At 47.0% G+C, this 13,827-nt stretch overlaps 1 long non-coding RNA gene across 1 annotated transcript; it reads right to left on the bottom strand.

The window, feature by feature from the left end:
• Nucleotides 1-772: 772 nt before the first annotated feature.
• Nucleotides 773-11,249, bottom strand: LOC108925753 (uncharacterized). The gene is made up of 3 exons (XR_001965428.2): nt 11,159-11,249; nt 1,916-2,032; nt 773-1,003 (listed from the first exon to the last, which is right to left on the bottom strand). It is a non-coding gene; the product is annotated as an uncharacterized LOC108925753 (long non-coding RNA).
• Between the last annotated feature and the right edge of the window lie 2,578 nt (nt 11,250-13,827).

Below are 13,827 nucleotides of genomic sequence, written 5' to 3'. Positions count from 1 at the left end.
GGGCGCACTTTGTACGAGGATTACGTTGTTCTAGTTAATTAATCCAAACGTGCGCTCTTCCTCTTGTCAGACTTTCCGACTTGTTTCCTCTCCAGCTCAAAGGGAGATTTGTAATTAGCACGAGTGTGCGCAAAAACGACGAACAATACGCAAAAGTCTGACTTTGCGTGAGGTGAACAGAAACTTCAGCCGCTCCGTCTGCAGCGCCTTCGCCGACAGGTGCCCTTTTGTCGCTCATACCGTCATTGAAACTCCCCTGGCCAGTCCTCAAGGTGATACCGAAACATTGCCCACTACATCTTGTCCAAAACCCATTGAAATATGTCAGGTTTGGGTTCTTATATTCTTCATACATCTTCATACATACATGTGTATATTAAACACTGTCTTCCTAGGGCTGCGATTATGTTTCAGCGTTCCTTTAAGCAAAGGTCACATAAAATACCTTTACAGTATTTTTTAATTCAGTAGCTTAGCACAAAGTATTTCATCCAGTTTTTCAGCATTTATTCAGCTGGACATTCTAGCAAAGCCATTTAAGTGAAGGTACACCAGCAGGGCACACAGAGTACAGTACCTGAAACCTTTTGGTAATCAGTCCACTTCCTCAACATGTACATTATCCATTGTTGTTTATGTTTAAAACATTTACATCTCAGTAGCTGAATGAAACTGAGAATAATTATATTGTTTTGGACAAACAGAGATCTCAGCTGACAATTGTCTTTCAGCTATTAAAATGACAACCTTTTTCAATTAGTTGGTAGTTTTTATATGCAAATGAAACTGGAAGGTGCCTTCGCACCTGATCAGATGTTTAGTGTGGCCCATGTGGCACTGAGCTGGGGCAAAGACCTGTCCATTATCCGAAAGTGCATTTTTTCTACAGTTGGACACAAAAGAAGAATTCTGCATTAAATACATGAAACGCATTCCACTCCCTGCTGGGGAAATGCTGCAATATTTTGTCCTTCGCCCATGAAAAGGAGGTTGAGTTAAATTCCTGGAAAATAATGGAACCGAAAAATCAATAATTGAGAGCAGACAATCCAAAAACCAATAAGCAGTAATTACCCAATAAGACTAACAGTTGACTGGTGGCTAGACAGGTTAGAGGGAGGGAGAGCAGGGGCAAAGAAAATGAATAGGTGCACAAAGGAGGGTAAAGAAGATTAGCACGTAAGCATTTCACATCTTGCAACACTTATGAATGTGGCATTGATTAACTTTACATTCTTCGGTGTTTTTATTATGTTGCTTCGAATGGAAAGAGGCTCAGCTTCAGCGATACAATAAAATCGTCAGAAATTAGCTCTGAGGAAAATACAACTAAACACATAGAGAGAATAAACTCTCCAGGAGTTACTTACTTCCTCCGGCTGGACCGTACGACACCCTGGCCTTCGCGGATGAAACTTTTGACAGCACGTATATGGCGCTCATCGAATCAGTATTTGTTTCAGAAGAAGCTACATTTTAATTTTAAAATGGTACGTAGGATCTGAATGAATCGTAAAATCGAACGTGAACACCATGAACAAAATGTACTGTCATGTAGCCCCAGATTTCCTCATTAACTCCGCTGGATTGCAGAAAGCAAGCGGGGCATACAAAGGTTGCCGTTAGCTGTTTCTATGAGTGCATTTACGGCGTTTACGAGCTTTCTTTGTCCTGCTTTTGGGCGCCCAGAGACCCCGAGTGCATCCTTGCACCACTGGAGCCCTGAGGCAGATGGGCCACGATGCTTCCAAATTTTCATTCTGCACTTGCAAATTCCAGGGTGGACCACTGCCAAACCTGACATCCAATCCCTACGTTGGCCAAAAAGAAGAAATGCCACAGAAAAGGCCTTCTTCTCGTGGACTGAGACTCTGATCCTCACCGAAACTTAAGCAGGTGAAAGCAGCAGCCTTACCGTCTCCAGGCGATCGGTCGCAGCTCTCCGTGGTACGAAGAAGGCGGTCAGCAAGCCGAGACTGTCTGTAGTTGTTTGGCACGGGAGACGGACCATTCGCAGCAGATGGAGCAGGTGCTGTCTCCAACAAAGACACACAGATTCCTGTAAGCGTGGTCCAGGCAAAGCTTGGACAATCGAGAGATAAATTAGCAAGAAAATCTGAGGAATCAGCATAGAGATGCTTCCATGTGCACCAAAGTGGAGGCACAAAAAACAAATAAATTGGAGCCATATTGCCAAGAAAATGGTGAAATCAAAACAGGCAGGTGGCCTTTTCCATTTCTTTTCATGCTAGAGTGAAGGCAAAGGATCCTCGGGAAGGGGGTCACACTGCCACCCTACCCCCCCCCCCAAGGCATCTGTTGCCAGCATGGCCATCTCCAGCCCCGACTGGGTGTATCTGAGCCACTTGGGTCTTTACTGTCCCCCTGCAGGTGCTGAATCATTGTGAAACACAGACTTGGGGGGCACTTTGTAGTCAGCAGTTCCAGGAGCCACGGACCTCTTCTGACATCTCCTCTTGCAGGACTAAGAGGCTTCAGTCAAACCGATAAGTGACAACGAAATGACAGCAGACAGGTATGTAAGCAGACACTTTTTATTTGTTCAATAAACTGGATGGGGTCATGACAAGAAGACAAACGCCAGTTTAAATTCAAAAAGTATGCTTTTCTGCCTGCATATATCCCACTTATGCTGTATAATGCTTCTTGGTTGAGTGAAGGCCAATGAGAAAGAGACTCTTAAGCCCTGAACCTTGTAGAGCTTTTGCCAGTAATGACCATATTTGAGACGAGCTGCCAGTACTTGTTTTCATATTATTGCCAGTTCCCCCGAAGCTGAATAGGTGAAGGTGTCCTCCACAAATGGCCATTCTGTTTATAAAACTTAACCCACCTGCCTCTGGACACCCAAACAGTAAAGCCCCAGATCAAGGTGGCAATGATTTACAGTACAGGAAGAACCGGGCAAGGAAACAAGCAAGGTCACAAGTCAAGTAATGTTAGTTTTATCCAAATAAAGATTTTATGCATCGTAAGCAATTTAGAGTTCTTTCACCTTTACGTTTTCAGGAGAATCTAGTGCTTTGGTTTCTTCATTCTTACGCTTGTAGTTGGCGCTCGATCACGAATGGGGCACATCTGCACACAAGCGGCTCAGTGAGGACTTCCATTTTGCTCCTGTCTGTGCAACAGGCTGGTGCTGCTGCAGTTTCCACTTCCTCACCGGGGCACAATGCAAGGGGGTGGTGCACGACTGTCCCCCGAATCTGATCTTCTGCTCTGTAAATGAAGTGAAACATCAGAATGTTCCCGAGTGTGACGTTTCGGAAACGATCTGGAGCGGAAGACTCATGACAGCAGATGGCATGTTCACATTTTTGCTACTTCTAGCAGGTCTCTCTTTCCACTTCTTGCATAACCATTTGAACTTGATGAGGCTGTTATGGTACTGCTTTGAGATGCATGGGACTAGGAGTGAGATCAGCTAAGTTGTAGGCTAGAATCTGTGGTGTCTGCAAGCAACTCTAGGGCCATGGCTGACATCCAGCGTCTCCTCCACCATCACAAAGGCACGTGTTGAAATCAATGTCATCCTCCTATGTAAAAAGAGAGCTCGGTGAAGGCCCTTGTAGACAATGTCAGTGACTCCATTCTTCTTACATTCTCCAATCCCCTTCAGAGTATATTATTAAACAAGACATGCAATCCAGATCTTGTCAAAGGCAGCTTTCAGGATGTGTTTTTCACAATCTGCTCAGGCAAATTTGACTCAAGGATCTAGATTCAAAGTTATGTTTCTAGCTCCCCCTCTGGAGGTAGCATACAAGAGATATGGAAAAGGTTCAAAACCTTCAATCACTGTTCATTACACAGTGTCACATGTTCAGGGCTTGAAAGCTGACATGGGCTTGGTTTACCGTTTAGAAGACGTGACCCTACCTCTGCTTGGCTGAGAAATATAAATGCTGGCAAAATCCTCACCAGTTTGCCTGAGTTTGGACCAGGTGCAAGGTGTAATGTGCTTCTTCTGCATGATCTGTGCCATGGTTTGACACACTTTGCAAATGATAACAGAAAAATGCATGCCATGGAAAGCACAGCAAACACCGAGAGTTCAAAGGCAAAGGCGGCGCACTTCCTCAAGGGACCAGCATGTCTTAAGGTTGTGTTGCTATGCAAACACAGCACATAGGAACCATTACTGTGATGTGGCTGTGTGTGGACTTTTACAAATACTGAATCCCAAACTCTCTCTATATCCCCACGCAATACCTCACACACACACACACACACACATCATCTGAAACCGCTTGTCCCATAGGGGGTCACGGGGAGCTGGAGCCTAACCCGGCAACATAGGGCGCAAAGCTGGAGAGGGAGGGGACGCACCCAGGACAGGACGCCAGTCCATCACAAGGCACCCCCCAGCGGGTCTCAAACCTCAGACCCACCAGAGAGCAGGACCCAGTCAAACCCACTACCCCCCCTACGCAATACCTTACACACTTTATTTATTTAGCCAAAGCTCTTATCCAGGTGATCCACTGTCACGAGAAACCTGATGAAATGACACATTTAGTTTAAACACAGGTCTGCAGACCTACCGATTCCAATATTATATCGCAGCTCAGTCTGACCTGCTGAAACGTTTGGCTAATAGTGTCATGGTGGTGGAATAATGTGGAATAACATTATTCCAGCAGGAGGTTTTTTTCCTTCGTCGGAGGTCCTACAGTTGGGAATGTTAGCTAGCGATGCTAGCCGCTCGATAAAAGTCACATGTTGTTTTCCAGAGAAACGGGCACCCTTTTAAGTCAAACTCCTGATGGCGCCTAATGACACAGGCGGTGTTTCTGCTCCCGCTTACACTGTAGCGCAGCTGCACTGCACATGCTAGCTGTCGTGCCAGTCACGTGGCGCCGCCTTGTCTCCCGCATCTCCCGTCTCTCCTCTCCGCTTTCAGCTACGATTGTTACCCGCTGCCTCCCACCCGGAGCCGAGGGCAGCGAATCGAGCGGCTCCCGCGCTCTCCCGGTGTCTGTCATCGCCCGTCGGCTTGACTGACATCTGTTGAAACTCCGCCACGGTTTTCGAGCCGTCTTCCCTACCCATCATGCACCGGTGCCCGGGAGCCATCACATTCGATTTTGTGTCACATTGCTCAATTATCTGCATTAGTCTCTCTTGCTTGTCGGCGGTGAATTTAGAAATGCTCCATCTGGTCTTCATTTCCACTTGACGTTGTTGAAGCGTTTTTCTTTTTTCTCTTGCTCGTGTTTCCGTGCACGACACGCACTCTGGGTGGGGAAAACATTATGAAAAATGCTATCGGTTTTCTTATCCAGCGGTTGTTCAAGCTTAAATTTGTTGTAAGCAAACAAAAAGTCAAACTCGGTAGTCTTTCTCCAAAGTAGCACGGGTGGGATTTCTTCAGCGAAGAGATGGCTGTGAGAAGCAGGACCGAACGCGGAGGCAAAAGTGGGCCCTGCTTCTGAGGACGACGAACAGAGATTATTTCTCCAGCTCTGTTGCTCCACTCATGACCCTGAAGAGCAAGAGAACATTTCGGAGCCTCGGGATGGATGAGAGGCGCCGGGTTCTTCTAGCTGAGGGTCCTTATGACAAGCTAGGTTTCCATGAGACTGCCTTCCTGCTAGTCGCTATTTGTTTGAACACGGCCTCCGCCTCCACCCCCCGCAACCCCACCCCACCCTCGGTCGTGCGGAGTAATGCGAGTGCGCTGAGGGGTACCTCGGGCTACATGGCGCTAAGTGGCTGAATGATGGCTCTTGCTCCACGCAGCCCGAGGAGGTGTGTAATTAATACGGGCACTTTGATTGCACATGCGGAGGGGAAGGTTGGAGGGGGGGGGCACTCGTCGCCACTTTGACAGGAGAGGTGAGCTAATGAGAATGGGAAGTGTCGGCGTGCTGATGCAGACTTTCTGCGCATGTTGCTCACTCTCTCTCCGCCCAATGCGCTGACTCAGTCAGATGGGAGACTCGCATGGGAACCGCACCCTGGACAATGGAGGCCAAAGCAAACAACGTCCACGTGGAAGCCAATCGCGCCGAATCCGTTCGACAGGAACGGACAGCGGAAATGGGACAGCGCCTCAACCGGCTGCAACCGGTTCTCATCGGATGACCAAAGCCGAACCTGGTTTTGGAGCCAAACACAAACGTTTCAATAGATCGTCTCGAGGACGCCGCTACGATATATTGCGCCTAAGCGTCCTACCCGAGCCGTTAAAAGGAGGGGTTTTCTTAAGCAAGGTGTATCCAGGGGCATCCATGCTAGGCTGGATCTGTTTCCCCCTTCCACGGAGCCGGTGTTGCAGACAGAAGGAAGGATCGCGATGGGTCTAACCACGTGGCTCGAGGCAATTCGTGCTCTGTTTCTTGCGGAGGCCCACGTGCTCCACCTGCTGCCTCCCAGACCTCCGTCGCGAGGAACACGTCTGAGCACAGTGTTGTGCGGAACAGCGGTGTCACCAGGAAGCAGCAGAGAAGCAGGAAGGTCTCACAGCGCTCTGAGCTGCTGCTCCGAGAGTCAAATGCTGCTCAAAAAATTTGTAGGAAGGTGATCAGGATTCATCTATCCTGCGCTTTATGCACCTACTGGAGCGATGAACATCGGCGCATCAAGTGGAAAGTAACAAACTAGGTTTACTTAAGAATCGCACGTCTGCAGCCATGTCTCTTTCTCTTAATGTAATGCACAGATTGTATTTTCGCCGAGATGTACGTCGCTTCGGAGAAAAGCGTCTGCTAAATGAATAAATGTAAATGCAAACAGGATTGCGGTGAGGTGATTCAGGTCTGTACCACAACAGCCCTCAAACTACCGTGAGTGGTACAGAAGACACATGAAGCGGCCCTGCCACCCCAGCACAGATCATTTCAGAGACGTTGGCCTGGTTAATGATACCTTTTCTGGTGCTACTGATACATCATCATTCTGCTTTTATGGGTACATTTCAAATAAGTCAAACTGAAATATTTAGCGAGTTCCAAATTCCAGTATGAATCACCGGAGACGAACGAGAGACTGATTCTTTTTGCTGCGAAAATTTCTTAACTACTCTTCATCTAGCCTTCTATGTCCATGATTAGTTGTGTCAACAGTGAAGAAATACTATGGTTTTTCAAATTAGCAGCCCCAGAACAGCATGCGTGTGGCCCTTGCCATCTCACTCCTGTGGCGCTCGAACAAACCGGTGTCTTGCAGACATCGGTCAACGTGCCGCTGCAAGGTGACCGACAGAAACGAGCACTTCGCCTGGAACATGCATCAGCAGAAGGGCTCTTGCAAACCTACCTGTTCACCAACCCTTTCCAGGGGCCGTGATAAAAGGAAAACAAGCTTATACATTTAATCTGCTCTTGAAACCCTCCTCCGCACTGGTGCGAGAAATCCATATCTCTCACCCAAAACATCACTCAAAGCTGCAAAATATACCTGCCAAGGAATACATTCATGAATGTGAAACATGACAGCAAAGCATCTTTTTATGTATAAATATATGTGGCTCTGAAAAAAATGGACCATCAGTACTGGGTGACCATGAGCACCAGGAAGTCTGATGGTCATATGTTTGCAGCCAGCCAATTTACCTGGAGTAAGGTAATTTATCACCTCTGTTACAGAGTAAACCTACAGAAATGTGCTGTACTCAGTTCCATTTACAGGATACATTCCTCCAAAGAGACTTACAGTGTTCAGCCTACTTGCAATTATTTACCCATTTATACAGCTTGGTAACTTTACTGGAGCAATTTAGGGTAAGTACCTTGCTGAATGGCACTACAGCCAGGGGTGGGATTCAAACCTGCAACCATCACAGCCAAAGGCAGCAGCTCTAACTGTTACGCCACTACACAGCCCCTGTATAACTGTCTAATAAAACCAGTACCAACAAGGATGAGGTCACATGTCAGTCCACAGGACTAGTGAAAACAAATAATTCAGTCCAAACCTGGGGCTTTCGCCAGAACATTGATCCAGGGAACTCAGGACATATGAGGGAGCAGAGTTTGTGCCTGATTGAGTCGCATACCTTCACTGATGTGGACGCTTTCATGGTCCCTGAAGCCCCTGACCGTGGCAAAGCACACGCTGCTCTGTCTCCATCACAGCATTTACCGGGATGCCAAATCAAATCAGAAGTCACAGTAATCGCATTGCATTCAGTGCAGATTGAATACCTTAGATTTCCCTGGGCGGAAGCAGTAGTTTTTGTGAAATGGGTGAGCTTAGAAAAAATCTTTATTATTCCGAGAAAGGAATGAGACGAAGTTCACAGCTCTGCTATGTGAATTTAAGACACAGGCAGTACTGACCGCTGAAATTATTACAATTAAACATTTATGAAGATCCTAGGGGAAGAGCCTGGGGAAGGATTTATCCGAGCATATTGATGTAACTGTCACCACATGTACCACTAAATGGCTGTATATTTACTGTTCATGCATATACACAAGTTAATATATGTAATTTTCAATTAATTGATTTTAATTATCAGTTTAACATACAGTAAGTTGCCTTTATTAGTAACATTCATCTTGAACTCAACTTCAGTTATACCAGTGATCAGTTGTTTTTCTCTTTGTGTTGTGCAGTGACTCACTGGGAGAAAGAAATCAGGAAGGTAGGTAGGCCATGAAAATAAAATATAATAATAAGCAGCAGCAGCCAATAAAAAAATAAATAAATTCCATGTATTTTCTTGCGTCTTTTTCCGTCAATCTCACTCACTGTTCATGACATAGACAGTTTGATTTAGAACCGCTGCCCTTTTCTGAATTGCTCGGTCGAAATGACTCTGTTTTTTTTTTTTTTTTTTCCCCCTAGAAAATGCAGTTAAATGTTATAACTGAGCTCCAGTAACCAATCTAGCTTTCTGGATCAATCAGTCAATAGGAGGAACGCACCACCAGAACATTGTTAGAGCACCTTTCACTAACTGATGGCCAGTCCATATCTGACATTCAGTGATGTAAAGATTTTGTTTCAGATGAGAATGCCAAGATCAGCAACATCTACTTCTACACAGCCAAGAAGGAGAAAACTGGACTGTAGTTTTCTTCACATCCTCTGCCAGCAAAGCAGGTAAATGTGAGCTCTGGCGCCACCTACAGGTGAGCTGAGCAAACACAAATGAACTGAGCGTCGCCACAAGGCATCAGAAATGAATGCATACAATGGAATGCAGCTGCTTAATGTGGCACATTTAAGATTTATAATTTAACTGTTTCTCCACGTAATGATTGGCAGTTAATGGCATCTAACGATAAGGGTGGCATGGGAATCTAATAATTCTAATAAAGTTTCTGTTTCTGTCGCTGGACACGCTCAGTGGCACTACCTACCTTTGAATGAGATGGTGATTTTTTTAAATGACAGAAATACCAGCGTAGCTCTTGCTTCCGAGTTTGTTATTCTTCTCAGTCATTTAATCATGCCTATGCTAAACCCAAGCATTGTCACGAAATAAGTGGACCCACGGATGTGGAGAACATGTACTTAGGTTAAACAGGCCCTTGTACCACTTCATTTGCATTAAGCCTCCTCCTTCTGAAAACTACAGCACCATCCATAGACTTCTAGAGTAGGGGGGTGGGGGTGGGGGTTGGGGTGAGGGAGGGGGGCACTCCTCTCTTGTGAGGAGAAGCTGGAAACCGTGACATTTCCAGAGCGGGGTTCTGAGTCTGCTGCCATTGACAGGCAGCGCATGAACACATGCACACAATTAGAGTACAATTTATTCATTTAGCTCACACTTTCCTCCAAAGCGACTTACAACGATTTACTCATTTACACAGCTAAGCAACTATTACTGGGGTAATTCAGAGTAAGCATCTCGTTCAAGGGTAATAACAGTAGGAGCAGGGATTCAAGCCATGGCCCTTGAAGTGAAAGGTGGCAGCGTTAACTGCTACTCGACCTCCTGCCACCCCTCCATGTCTAATATATGCATATGGTATAGTTCATATGTTTTTGCTATAAGACTAATTATAATATACGTGGCGGTATTTTGTCCCACTTTATTTTTTTTACTTTGTTCAGAGTCCAGTGTGACACTTGTACATATCTATGCATAAAAGATGGGCGGAAATAAAAGAAAGGCTTGATGCAATTTAAAGGTGTGCTATATCACATCTTAAGGAGAGACTTTATGGCGTCACTGACAAAGGTTTCGGAGCCTTAAGAACAAGAAGCAGGCAACCCGCATGGCAGGGGCACAGCATAGGCACATTAATGCCATCTGACATGATGAGTATGTCAGTCCTTCCACAGCAGTCCATTCCTTAAAACTGAAAGGCCAAGTTAAGGCAATGAAAAGTCTTTTCTCACACACACACCTCCGCTGAAATGTTCCCGTCTCTTCCGTCGCCTCGCACTGCCGCAGCGCTAGAGCTGTGTGGGCACCGTTTATCACTGACCACCAGATGGTGCTGTTGACGCCACCCATGACCAATGGACATGGCATCGTATTACACGCTCTCTGGTCTCCAAGAAACACTTAACAAGGATTTAATGACGGCGAAGATTTCGTTCGTGGCACATGAATATGCCAAGATAAGGATAAAATGTAGAAGGCACATAGTCGAACAATAGAGAAATACACGCGGTTTATGCCGTCAAGGTCTCGAGTGCGTGTTCTGCGTTCACTGTGTGTTTTCGCAGCTGCCAATTTTGTGGGAGAGATGAATGCGAACGTGGAGCGGCGGAGGGGAAGCGGGACCAGAACCTGGATCGGGACCAGGACCGCTCCACTCAGTGGCACATAGGTGGTAGGAGGGTGGGGAAAGGAGGGTAGGGGAAAGAGGGGGGGTGCAAGAGCGCCTCTTTTTTATTCGCTAGGCTAAAGGGCGCTGAAAAAAGAGAGGTGTCAGGTGAAGGAGCATTTGGAGGTGACTGACTCACGACAACGGAGAGGCGAGGTGCGGACAGGACCTGTATAACAGACTGACACTTGAGCGCACCCTTAACCAGCACTGGAACCTCTACTACACGACTACAGCCAGATTCATTTTTATCCTCCTTTACTACTTACTGCTGCGGCAATCTGAGGCAAACGCCCGTTTGCGCACCTCAGTATCGTGGAGAAATATATGCAGATCCGTTAGCACGCCTACGTTCGCGTATGCCGCATACGATCCCTGTTAAATTTCACCATAAACACTCTCTATACCTTTCCGCAGAGACTCCGCGAGACCTCGGTCGCGCGCTTCGCAGCGTGACGTCACCGCAGCGCACGGGCCGGCCGCCTCGCGCTGCTCACCGTCTCCCTCTGGCGGCCGGACGCGTAGCGGCTGCGCAGTGACGCCGGGAGGGAGTCGTCGGCGAGGAACATCCGCAGTGTGCGCTTCGCCGGGATCTCTCGCCGTCCGACGCGCCGCTCACCGATCGTTTCGCTTCTTCCGGCCCGGTAAGGCCACATCGCTTGGAACGGCGGGCCCTGCTTTCGTGCGCTTGGCGTAATCGATGTCGACACGCGCTGTGTGAGCAGCTTGTACACAAATGTCTTATTATTTCGCTGCAGCAGGATCCGTCGTCAGTCAGTCAGTCAGTGTGTGTAGTTTGAGCGTAAACACAGGCCTCCGCCTGTCATTGACTTGAGATCTGTAATTTAAAGCAAACCGATCGTGCTTTGTTGTGTGGTGGGAGAAACTCTGGTGTGTGTGTGTGTTTGCTTAATGCAGCGACAGCTGGAGGAGATGTCATGTGTGTTCCCCGAGCGCCTTCTTCTTCTACACGGGCATCCGTCCACATCCCGCCGTCCGCGCGCAAACACACGCAGCATCCGTCGTCCGCGCGCGCGCACACATCATCGTTTGTGTCCAGAGCGCGCGACGGGGAACGGATGAGATGAGAGGAGAGGGGCTGGGTGCATCATTGTGCTGTGCGTCCCGCTTCAGCCTGGCATCCCAACCCTTTCGTCTCGCGCTTACACCCCCCATCCACATCTACTGTACAGAATATTTATATGTGTGTATATATATACAGTATATACAGTATGTAGGTGAGGTGCACTGTACATGATACATCATACAGCCTCGATGCTTTCTTTCACATTGATTTTTGTAAAGGACCCGACCTGTGCGCTTTTTCCTCTGTCCTCTGAAAACGGTCCCGTCTTTTGCTAGGAGACATGACTGAACAGGAGAAGGAGGACGGGATTTACTGTACGTACTATAGCAAAGGGATGCGTTACGCAGCTCGCTTACGGTATCTTGTACGCGTTCTTCGCGAGAGCAGCAGCACTAAAAAGTTTTCACCCTGCGATGTACTTTGAGTTCATGTTAAGGAGGCCTGGATCTTTTAGTGTGAGCACCATAACAGCAAATATTTCATTTTTTCTCTTGTGCAGGAGGTCACTTAACATCGCATTTATTCTTCTTCTTCTTATTATTATTATTGTGAAGATGGAGAAGACATGTTAGTTTTCAAATACTGGTTAAGTGTCCCTCCCCGGTGAAGGTTTTAGCCATTGACTGTGCAAGTGATGAGGGAGGTCGTCGTTTTTTCTGGAAATTTATGAGCTCTTCGGAAGCCTGCGTTTACGTGCAGCGTGTCCTTTCTTTTCGGCAGGCAGCGCAACTGCAACCCTGCATTCCAAACGGGAGAACGAGTGCTTCGCCATGAACTGTGACATGGATGGTGAGTGCTGCTCTAAAGCGGAGCTTCGCTACCTGTCGTGTGTCCGTCTGTGACGCCCGCATCAAGGTGCGGGCTCTTGCGTTGGAGGTGTAGCGTGGAACCGTTGTTCTTCGCACACAGGAGATGTGGAGGACCAGCTGGAGATGGAGGAGAAGACGAGGCTCATCAACCAGGTCCTGGAGCTCCAGCATACACTTGAAGGTAGGAGATGTGAGGCCTCCCCCGCAAACACATCCCATACCAGCCTCCTAAATCCTTGCTGTCTTCTTTAGCTGACGTAATGGCTGCTTATAATTGCGTTCGCATTTAATTTAGTCCGGTGTAAAGAGCATTTCAGGAGTGCGTCCAGCAGGAAATTCACATTTTACTCAGCTGGTGCACTTAGAGAGATGCCCACGACCATAGTGGTGGATATGTACTCGGCTGAAACTGCGTTGACAGTGATCTCGTCAGATAACGCAGTCCATTGTAAGTCGTGATACAGTCATGGTTGTGCTGTTGTAAAAATATGGTTCGGGTGTGAAAGGCTGCGCGCTATGCGCTTCGTGTGCTTACTCATGAGTTACACGTATCCGCCCTGCAGATCTTTCAGCCAGGGTCGACGCTGTGAAGGAGGAGAACCTCAAGCTCAAGTCTGAGAACCAGGTACTGGGGCAGTACATCGAGAACCTCATGTCGGCCTCCAGCGTCTTCCAGACCACTGACACAAAAAGCAAACGAAAGTAAGGGACAGACCCCAACACCTTTAACAGTTCACCGAGTCCCGGGGGCCTCCCTGCAAGAGCCTCATTTACATCCTCTTAATCTCATAACAAATTCATCTGAAGTTTTCTTGAGTTTTTCTTTCCCTGTGTAATTTTTCAGATGTATGTATGTAGTATTTAATTTTTTATGGCTAGAATGATTCCCATATAATGTATAGTTATAACTCCTCCCTGGTACACAATTTTTACGGGTCACTTTTTTAGAATGTAAAGTAACAGTTGAAAACCCTTTTATGAACCTTGAGGCAACGACTTTAACCTTCACACTGACTTTTCATTCTACAGTTGTAGCCACGCTAACTTTTAAATGGAAGGGGCTGTTTTCAGGCAACAGGCTCTCTGAATTGTGATCTTGTGAAAGACACAGACTCTGTATGTATATATAATAAATTCCTGAAAGTATGTATACTTAATGTTAATAGAAAAAAATTATATA

The sequence above is a fragment of the Scleropages formosus genome, chromosome 16, assembly GCF_900964775.1.
Source record: "Scleropages formosus chromosome 16, fSclFor1.1, whole genome shotgun sequence".
NCBI lineage: Eukaryota > Metazoa > Chordata > Actinopteri > Osteoglossiformes > Osteoglossidae > Scleropages > Scleropages formosus.
The sequence above is the reverse complement of the archived record's forward strand: the minus strand, read 5'-3'. Positions and strand labels throughout refer to the sequence as shown.